The sequence below is a fragment of the Acyrthosiphon pisum genome, chromosome A1, assembly GCF_005508785.2.
Source record: "Acyrthosiphon pisum isolate AL4f chromosome A1, pea_aphid_22Mar2018_4r6ur, whole genome shotgun sequence".
NCBI lineage: Eukaryota > Metazoa > Arthropoda > Insecta > Hemiptera > Aphididae > Acyrthosiphon > Acyrthosiphon pisum.
This window is the reverse complement of record NC_042494.1, coordinates 24,983,893-24,995,361: the sequence shown is the minus strand read 5'-3', so window position 1 is coordinate 24,995,361 and position 11,469 is coordinate 24,983,893. Positions and strand designations below refer to the sequence as shown.

The window sequence follows — 11,469 nt, the reverse complement described above, 5'->3', positions numbered from 1 at the left end:
ATAAATGAATCTCTACATAAATCACATTAACTTACCAGGTGAACCAGGTAATGGAAGAGCCAATACTTCATTGCTACAATACGTTTTAGTAGTACATTTACCCTTATCATCAATCATTTTTAGTGGACTATTTGAGCCACAAGACACAGTTTTAGTTAAAGTGGTACAGATTCCAACTTTGTCACTAGATGATAACTCCAAAGGTGTACTTACATCACAACCATCTTTTTCACCTGAATGTAAATAAAAAATAAAAGGCGATTAGAAAATGAATGGTGCTAAATGTCATACTAGTTCTTACGTACCTGGAAATAGTGTAGGTATAGCATCTGGTTTTAACCTGTTCTCCAAAAAATTTAGAAACATATTTTTCTCAAAATGCTTTCCACATAATTTATTATTTTTTTGAGGTAGAATGTCAGCTGGCAGTTGACATCGCTCTAACCAAATTTTACACCTAAAGGTGTAATAAAAAAATTGTTTATTTATACTAAAACACACAATTGAATTGGTTCTTGTTACATATTGTAGGTCCACTGTATAGTTTACTAGACTTCAAACATTTGGTATATTGTGCAACTGTGTAATATTATGTTATATATTTAACAAGTACCATTGAATTGTTTGATAATTAACATCATTATAAATTATAATATAAAATACTTACCGAGCAGGATCTTTGGGAAAAGAAAAAAAACTAACAGATTCACTTTGAATTTTCATTTCTCCGCACGATTTCACAGCGCATTTAAAGGAATAACCACTCTTTCGGCTCGACATTGTTATATTATGTAGATATAAAACAAACTATACAGTATTATTCACAAAGGCACAGACCACAAGAGAACAGTTAAAAGGCAATACGCACTAAAAAACGTGTAAAAAATGCTCTAGCTAAGTTTTTTACTAACCTTAAACATGAATTATGATACCAGTTGCTTAACTGATAACACTAAATTGATAAAGTCGCCAACGCCAACATGGCCGTCACGTTTTTGTTTACATTTAAAGTGTCCCTTCTGATTTAATCTATTCTGTGGCTATACCGTCGCGTAGCTATTGCTTTTTATCGGCACTTCGATCTTGATCTGCAATTCAAACAACCTTCCGAAACGCTTACCTGCGCATACGGGTTTTCCATTTTCGTGAACGTACACATTTTTTTCGGCGATATTGAATTGAGTCCATGCTATTTTTATGTGTTTGAATTAAGTCCAGAGTGTTATCTTAATATCTTTGAATTGAGTCCGTATAGATAAAATGTCTTAACTACCTGTTGAACCTTGCACATCATATTATACCAAATATGCAACAATTCATTGACGGCCCCAAAGTTTGGAGTGATTTTTCAGCAACCACTAATCGGACCATTAACAGTTGTGAAAGTTAAATGCTTTTATTCATTCGGGACATAAAAATATTTTTATTCTTGTGGACACTCTTCTGGGAATACAGTCCGGTGCATAATTAAACTAAGAAGCAAAGCAAAGAGACCACGAAAAAAAACATTAGAAAATAAATTTTTATACGGTAGCAGATAAACAAATACCTACATAAATATGCAAATTGACAGATTTGACTTTTTAAAATCTGTATCATTTAAATTTTTACCAGCAACTATTTAATTATTAACATTATTATATTACACATAATTATTATTATTTTTAATTGACTCTTTATACTTATTATTATTTATTATATAATTAAAAAAAAACAGTGTATCCCCAGATTTACTTAAAAATCCTCTATCAATAAGTAGTACTGAACAACCTTTCGACACATGCGCTGCTATGTGGCAAAGTTATATATCACACAAACTTTATAAGAAGTGGATAAACTGGAGACCCTTCGCAGTTTGTTAAATTTTTAACAGTTTTCCAAAAAAGTATACATATCTAAATCTTTACTAATATCACAATTTTTTAACTGTCTAAACTCTCTATCTAAATAATTTAAATTTAAATCCAATTTTCTCTCAAAATAGGAAGCAGAAACAGCAATGGATTTAATGTAGGTAATTTATATTTTTTGGATCTATATAAATGATAAATGTTTTAAAGCTTATAACCACGGAGAACTGAATGGTAATCGTTGGTAAATTTGGTGACATCATTCAATAAAAAAAACTTAAACAATTAATTATAAAAATATTTTTTTCAATATCTGGAAAGTTTTTATTTATTACATTTAATGTTACAGAACATTTACCATATTTCTTTGTTGGGGAGAAAAAATTCTAGATTCCTATACTGAATAACTGTTATCATTATTGCTCAAATAATCTGATTTGATATAACAATCAAGTAGTCTTATATGCGTTGAACATCTTAGAATACAAGGTATGCAACTTTGGAGGTTCAGACTGAAACTCAACATTCAGGTTAGTTTTATATTGGTAGTACAAAATCTAAAAAATCTAAATATAATTCTATTTTTACATAATTTAGTTTGAAATAAATTTCAGAAGTCTTTCGGTCAATTAAATGTTCAGCATCAAAATATCAAATTCCTTATATTGCTCTAACACTCTCTTAACACAGCTATGAAGTGAAAACCATCGTGCTTGTGTTGGCTGTAGCATTTTATGTCTACAAATATCTGAAACTCACTGAATTGTGTCTGCCTCTTGAAACTGTCTTTCATGTAGGTATAAATTTCTCGTATCAACTGCTCTACGTCATTTGGTAGTTTGCTGCAAGCGCAGGAAGCGCACAATGCCAAGGAGTGGCAAACACATTTTAAAACAAATAAATCTTCCTCATCATTTTTCAATAAGGTTTTAAAAGAATGATGTTTATCAAACATTGCATTTGCACCATGTGATACATACCTACCCAATTATTTATCTTTGTTAGGTAGGTACTGAGTTTTTTTGAAAAAAAATTAAAATTGCATCGTAAACACTTTGAGAATGGCATCACTAATTTCAGTTAAGCTAGTAAACTGATCTCTTGCTACATAATTTTCTTGATCCAAAATCCTAACAACAATTGATAGAAGTTTGATCGAAGACTTATTCGTAGATTCATCAGTAAGAATAGAAAAATATTGTGTTTTTAATTTTTCAATAAGATCTTCAAAACCTTGTTTTCCTATGGAATTTTTTACAATTGTGGTAGCTTTTGAACGATTACTAGTATTTTTTTTTATCACTTCTCACTCCGGACAAAAACTTTTAATTAGCTTAACTAAATGATCAGAAGTTCTAAACGAAATATTGTGCTCATTAATAAACAGACATTTTTATTTCCTATTCTTTTTACGCTTTTCCACATTATTGAGATAAGTTAATTTTTTCATTTTGTTAATGGCTGTAGTATTTTTAATGGATGTATTATTTTTTGTATGTTTGGCAGAATTGTAATGCTTACGTACCGGTATAACCCTCCTAAATTGTCATTATTGCATGCAATGCAGTGGAAGTATGGTTATCTTTTGTTACTTCGACTTAACCACGTGAAAAATTCTGTTTTTGTTCCCATTCCGGACGATAATTTTCCAAGTATAATTTTTTTTTTGGATTATCATTATTTTCATCGCATGACGACATTCTGCAATAATAAAATAAGTTACTTAATAGTTGGTAAAATAAAATACATTTTTAGGTGTGGTTTACGTATGGCCTAAACACAAGCAGGAACGACGGCACAAAATGCGAAATGTGAATCGTGAATGACTCGTTGACGCATTGACGCGAGTCGTGGAATAGGAATTTAAATTGAAAAGTCAAATGTTTGTCAGCTTATAACAATAGATTATGGAGGTTTTTTTTTATCAACATACATTTTACACTAGCCTGTTTAGTAACGGAGTGACGAAAACATACGATATTTTAATTGAAGGAATTGGAGTTTATGGGTACGTATTGGTTCAATTACGACAAAAGTTCACTAAAATAATAATAATGATATTATTATTGTTTTGTGATAATATAGTTTTTTTAGAAAAAGTTAATATTATTTACCTAAACTAGCTCTAAGTGTATCTCGGGGCCCGTTAGAGTCGCTGAGAGTGGGTACATGTCATTGGAAATATATAAGTCGTGACAGTAAAGTTGTAAGACGAAAATTTAGGATTTGTGATAAAGATTAGTGATATGGATTGGAGATAAGGCTTGACGTTTTGGCGGGAACGTTTAAGCAATCCGTCACAAACGTTGTAAATGGATAGGCTGGATACGATCTCCTGTGTTGTTAAAAAGTGTAGAGTCGATAGGTGTATTCGATTGTCTAGCTATCAGTCATCAAATCACATAGGTAGGGAATCGAATCGCGAACATAATGAGAAGCGTACCTATATCACCAGGTATGCAATCCACCTACGGTGGATTGCCGACCTGCAGGTTGGTAGCGTAGGTAACTGAAGAATGGAAAATATAGTTAGACCCCCGGGCCCCCCGTGTTAGTTGTAAGTAAATACTGATTTTGGAGATACAGTCGAATTATAAATGCCACACTTATATAGAAAGAGATTTTGTGTTAAGAATTTATGATAGGCCTGGCTCTATGGTGGTCTCGTTACGTAGACGGAAAAGTTAAAAAGTCGAGTTTCAGTGTCTAGAAATCTCCCATGGCCCATGAAAATCGACAATTCAATGATACTATCCCCCAGCGTATGTCCGGTGCTTTTTTGTATGTGAAAAAAAATTTAAATTCGAAAACCCGCATGTTAGAGTGTCTAGCAAGTCAGTCATCACCCGTCTAAGACGAAAAAAAAATAAGCAATCCGCCTGTGGCGGATAGAGTAGTATGTGCCGTCGCATGTCCGGTGCTTTTTCTCATGTAAAAAGTGTAAAGTCGAAAACCGTGTTGGAGTGTCTAGCAAGTCAAAATTGATTACCTAACTTTCAAGTTAGCCACCTATGTAGGCAATCCGACTTTGTCGTGAGGAAATCTCCAGAAAAAGGAAAAAAGCCCCAAGTCTGGCAACACAGGGCTCAACACTAGCGCTCATCTAACGGCTGTATCCGGAACGATTTTTACAGCTAGCGCCGATATCCATAACTAGTACTATAACTAGTAGACTTCTAGCACTCATCTAGTGCGACTGCAGCGTTGCTTAACGGCCGTATCCATTTGAGCGTAGCGTGAAGTGCCACCAGTAAGACATCTGTACTATGTATACCTACCACTAACATAGATATAACATATACACTTACCTATATATGTATATATATATCTAACAGGAACGTATACAATATTATGTGCAAACAACAAATGAAAAATGTTCTAAGTACTATATACAATATCACACTGTTTCAAAATTGATTTTTGAGCTAAAAATACTTTTTCTGGAGGAATTTTGATACCCAGGTCACATCTGGTTATCATAGTACCGTCAGATATTTTGATTATAGATGGCAAGTTTTGTATACCCTGCTGGTTCTCAATTTTTGAAATGACATTGCTTATTAAACATTGCGTTTACCTGAAATTAAGTATGGCACAGTTAAATACCGTTAACTGGTATCTATACCCTAACTTATCTATACACGTACCCAAAAATTTCGTATTTCAGTTACCGCACAGCTATCTGATGAACGATGCAAGTATCATATCTAGATCATTGTCTGCCGCAAATCGTACATCAGCTTTATCTTTTTCTGATAAAGCTGGTAAATCTACAGCCACACCTGGTACGGCCATTTCTTTACGGCTACCCAACATGCCTTCATTCTCAACCATACAATCAATATAGTTTTCACCTACAGCGTAAAAATTGATTTCAGTTTAATCGATCCTAAAATAAACTGTATTCTATGCGTCCCAATTTTCGTAGTTGTTATTAAAATCAAACCGTCGTCCATATATATTCTATCGTTTTCTTTCAGGATTTTAGTTATATTTTCGTAATCAACATACACTAGTTTATTTGAATCTTTATTTTCATATTGTTTATCCGTCGATAAACGAAGTGATGTCTGTGAAGTTAGCTCCCTGACGTTGTAACGGTTAGGATTTTATACCTATTCCTAATACAAACATTTTAATAAAGGATAACATGTATTTTTCAGAGTAGTCATATTAATTTTTATTTTATGTATAGTAGATTATATATATAATGTCATTTATTAAGTATGAATACAAACAGAATATTGGTACATATAATGCATTATTAAAACTTATACTGAAGCCTCGTATTATATAATATAAACTCGCGAATAACAGTACAATGTTCCCATTCACATTTAATATTGCTTAAGGTACTCATAGTATCGTAGGCTACTTATTACAATTTCTTAATGAAACTTCAAGGTTATCAAGATATTACTAAAAGTGTTTCTAAAATGTATTTGTTGCAAAATTTTTAAATCTTGTGAATTACAAAAAACGAAAAGCATGGGGTACTTATGATAACTCCTATGTAAAGTGAATACAACTGAATCATTAGATAAACTTTATGATAATTAATATTTTAAAGATTATTGATCATACTTCCAATTTTGTAAGAGATATTCTTGACTCATAGGAGCCCCATGCATTTCGTTTTTTGTAATTCACAAGTTTTAAAAATTTTGTAAAAGCATGTTTTTAAAAAAATTATTTTTTTATTTTTTTATTTTCTACTTTTTATTTTTAACAAGGTATTAAAATTTAAAATATAAAATAGGTAACTTTCCTTTAAAGTTTAAATACTTATTAAATAATACAAACAAAAATTAATAGTTAAATAATAACAAATACTTGCTAATGAAATAAATAATGATAGCTAGTCTGTCAGTCTGATAGTTAATGGTAATTAATAGTTAATAAGAAGTTTAATTAAAAAAAGTCCTCCTCAACTTCTCCTTGAGGGGTTTTTATGTTTAGAAATCAGCGGATCTTTACCAATTTGGCTGTCTTTTCATGACCCAACCGATTTCTAAGTTTATTCCAAATTAGGCCGAAAGTAGAAAATATTCGCTCCAATGATGCAGAGCTAGGAGGAATACTTAGTAGGGCTGAAAAAAACGAACAAATCTCTAAATGCAATTTTCCTCCTTTTGTGGTTCGCATTTCATCACATTCCACCATTGTCCTGGCTTTGATTTGTAAATGTCAAGTACGGATTCCAAGAACATCGAAATTGGAAATACGGTAGGGTCCTTTATTATGAAAGCCAAGAATCCAGCAAGAAATTATGGTTTGTAAGCTATAACCCATGATTCAGCTTTATTTTCATCGTCTTCAGTCAATCTCTCCCCTAAAAACAAAATTGTTCTCTTCTCAATAATAGACTTCGTGCATTTACCTACCGTAAAATGGGGTTACTTTGATATTGCGGGGCTACTTTGATAATTGAGGTTTTGTTATGAAAACATTGATTATAATAGTTGATAATCTGTACAAATTGTCGTTTTTAATATTTAGTCGTTTAGTACAACTGGTCTAGAACCCAAATATGTTGTTGATAACACGTTCTTATCAATGGTTGTTTGATTTTCAGCGTTAATCCATCTTATGATTAACTAGTACTTTTTTTTTTCATAACTTAACATCTGCGCAAAGTAAGTACACTTTTATACACCATTTTTTAAACCATCTAAATAACATGTTAATGTAACGGATACTGAAACACAATGTTCAAAATTCAATTCCATGTTGAATTTAATGAAATGCATATACAAATTTGACATGGGGCTACTTTGATATATCATATAGGGTAACTTTGATAACTATTTTATACGTACATTTAACAGCGAGTTTTTGGTTTGGTGGTTGGTTTTAGTTATACTTGTTATAAAAATAGTTGGGCACCACTGCATACATATTTAATTCATAACTTATACATTTAGTAGTTGGTTCATTATGTATATTTATATATTTTAACTTATATATATAGTAGTTGGTTCATTACGTATATTTATATATTTTAGTGGCTCGCAAATATAGAAAGAAGATTGATGGTCGGTCTTATAAAAATTACTCAGATGACATTTTAGAGGAAGCACTAAATAAAATTGCCAATGGTGAGATTTCAATATTAGCTGGCAGTAAGGCCTATAAAATTTCCTATGGAACATTGCATAATAAATTCAATGGCAAACATGTTAAGAAGTGTGGGCATCCAATGATTTTTAGCGAAAAGGAAGAAATGGATTTTCTTACAGCTGCTATGAAGTGTGGGAAATGGATCACATATTACACTTAAACTAATGGATCTTAGGTTAGTGATTACATTTTAAGATTTATGTTAGGTATTTAGTGAATTAACTAGAAGTACATTTTTACAGGGTCATTGCTAAATCTTATTTAGATAGAAAAGGCATTGTGGTTGAATCGTTTTCAAAAAATCTTCCTGGTGCAGATTGGGCTCGTAGCATGTTAAAAAGATATAACAATATTGTTTGTCAACGCGTAGCAACCAATATTGCCAGATGTCGTGCAGAAGTCTCTCCTCAATGTATTTCAGAATATTTTATAATATTTTTTCTATCTTTTCATCATTTAATGAAGAAAATGTATACAAAAAGTGCATGGTGTACTCAATATTTTCTTATTTATTCAATATTTTGGACTAAGCAAGTTAGCACCGAAGATTCATCAGAACTAAGTCAACGTCGCTTTAAACAAGTTGTATTATCAATTTTAAACAATTTTATTGACGACCAAGAACAAAATAAACAAGCACAAATGACTTAATTTCAAAATGGACAACAGTTATATTCTTTGCAAGTAGGACAAGATGGAGGGCAAAATATGAATAACTTCTACAATGCTTTTGCGTCTGATGTTGCATCACCTATTACAGATAGTAGCAGTTCATATGATTAAGTTAACGAGTACGCAATTTATATAAAATAATATCATACTATTTCTTTTTATCTATTTACATAAAATGTAATAAATTTAATAAAGATGTACCACTAAATACAGTCAAATATCATACTAAAATATTAGTCTTATCAAATCTTACCTTAGTGTAATTAAAAGCCTTTCCTCTGGAGAAATACTTCTTCTGAAATAAGTGTCTTCTTTTCTTATTTCCTCTCCTATTTGCTGTATGATATAATCAAAAGTTGAAATACTAACACGTGTATAATTTTTAAATTTTTTTTCATCAGATCGTAATTCACATATAAATGATACAATTACGTTGTGAGTGATACGTTTTTGATTTAATGGGTTTACCAATATCTTTTTTTTCCCCGTTCTTCTAAATTGTGTAGAGAGTACCTACCACATACAAATGGCAACATCTTCGTCAGATGACATTTTTGAAACTAAAAAATAACTAAAATATTGTTTGTGTAGACTTGTCTTGACTAACTGATATGCGTGTATAGAAAACAAATTGTTTTAAGTTGATTAAATCAAATATGACTAACGATGACTAACACAGTTTTTCTCTTTTGGTGTGCGATCGGCCTCAACCTTCATTTTCAAAATTTTGTCTGGTATAATATGCTGGTCAGTAAGACGTGGCAACATTTTGCAGTCAGGAATAGCATTATCTACATTATACAAATCAACCAAATGTGACCATTTTGCACATTTCACATCGTCATTAATGGTGAAAACTAAATCCTTCGTAATTAAATTGTTCCTAATACATTTTATTAGATGAGGGACGTCATAGATGTATACTAGTTTTAATCTTTCATTATTCTCCAATTCAATTTCATAAAATTGGTCATTGTATAGTATTTCATTTTTAATGCAATATGACCTCGTTTCTTGATTAAAAATTCGCACTCCCTTGGTCACTTATAGTTGCCACAACTTTCAAGCCACATTGGTGAATACAGCGTATGACCTATTACATTTTTGAAGTAAACAAATTAATTTAAAAGTACTTATTTAAAGAGTAAATAAATAAATATATTTACTTGTTTTAATTGCCGAATCAATTCATGTTGTGTGGTTGCTCCTTTGCAAAAAGAGTAGGCTATTGGTTGTTTGAATTTTTTTTTTATTCCGCGAACCATGAAAACCAGTGTATGGTCAGCAATATTCTGACTTTTATAAGAACCAGTGTCAACAAAACCATCAATCTGGTCTGTAGCTGAATCATATGACAATCCACTTGACAAGCATACTTCATTAAATAATATCAAAATTCAAAATCTATGAAAATAGTATAAAAAATAAAATGTTCTCTACAGTAAAATCATAAAATATCTCACTTTTCAGAAGGCTTCAGACGTTTAACATTTTCTTTGAGTACACTCATTATTGATGGACAAATACCAGTAGATATGACGACTGTTGAAAATATTGTATATTTGTATTTGATGTGCCTTTACTTGGCAAAGTGAAAAGTTTAGACAGCATTCTGTAACATTTTGGTGATCTTTTATACAGAGAAAAACTCAACATCTTTTCATCCATAGTGAATCGAAGGCCTCTACTAAGGTTGCTAGTCTCTCTTATTTGCAAGCGCATAAATAATGAAGCTGCAGTAGTCATTTTTCAGAATTTTTGCCAATTAAATATTCTTCAGTAAACTTTTCAGCGGCATGGAGTCTATTCTTAAAGAGATTTTTTACGGCTATTTGTCCGTCGACACTTTTTCAATAACATATTGGTTATGTTGTAAAAGTTTCTACATCTAGGTGTAAGCTGTTTACTATTGGTAACTTCGATTTCTCTTAGAACGCCTAAATGATAAATTACATAAATAATTAAATAGCTGCTTACTATGATAAATATTACATAACTACTACTTTAGTAAAACTAAATATTAAGAGGACGTGTCACGAAAAATATACGCGTGCAACGACTAAGAGGATGCGCTGTTAAGTGTTTCGACGATCCGCAAGCGCGCGGCGTTTAAGTCACGCCAACTATTCGCAATTCGCAACCGGCCGACGGCGGCGACGTGGGGGAGTTATTGATTCCGCCGAAACTACCTGTTTAGAAAAAAGGTTTATATCGATTCCGCTGGCTATTAATTCCGCCGGCTACTGTTTAAAAAATCTACATATCGATTCCGCCGGCTATTAATTCCGCCGGCTACTGTTTAAAATATCTACATATCGATTCCGCCGGCTATTAATTCCGCCGGCTACTGTTTAAAATATCTACACATCGATTCCGCCGGCTACTGTTTATTCCCCCCTCTTGTTATAAAATTATTTAAATTAATATAATAAATAATTAAATAATTAATTATTTTAATAAATTGTTTTATTATAAAATATTAAAATGTATAGTCTAAATTGTATAAAATGTTAATAATAATTGTATAATTCAAAACTTAAATGTATATATTCTGATTAATATGTGTATGTGAATATATTATAAAATATTAAAATGTATAGTCTAAATTGTATAAAATGTTAATAATAATTGCATAAAATGATAAATGTTAATAATTGCATAATTCAAAACTTAAATGTATATATTCTGATTAATATGTGTATGTGAATATATTATAAAATAGTAAAATGTATAGTCTAAATTGTATAAAATGTTAATAATAATTGTATAATTCAAAACTTAAATGTATATATTCTGATTAATATGTGTATGTGAATATATTATAAAA

General features: G+C 31.1%; 1 protein-coding gene across 1 annotated transcript in view; it reads right to left on the bottom strand.

Annotated features, from left to right (window-relative positions):
- Positions 1-11,469, bottom strand: part of LOC100166279 — a 129,356-nt gene that overhangs the window by 60,085 nt on the left and 57,802 nt on the right. The window lies entirely within an intron of this gene.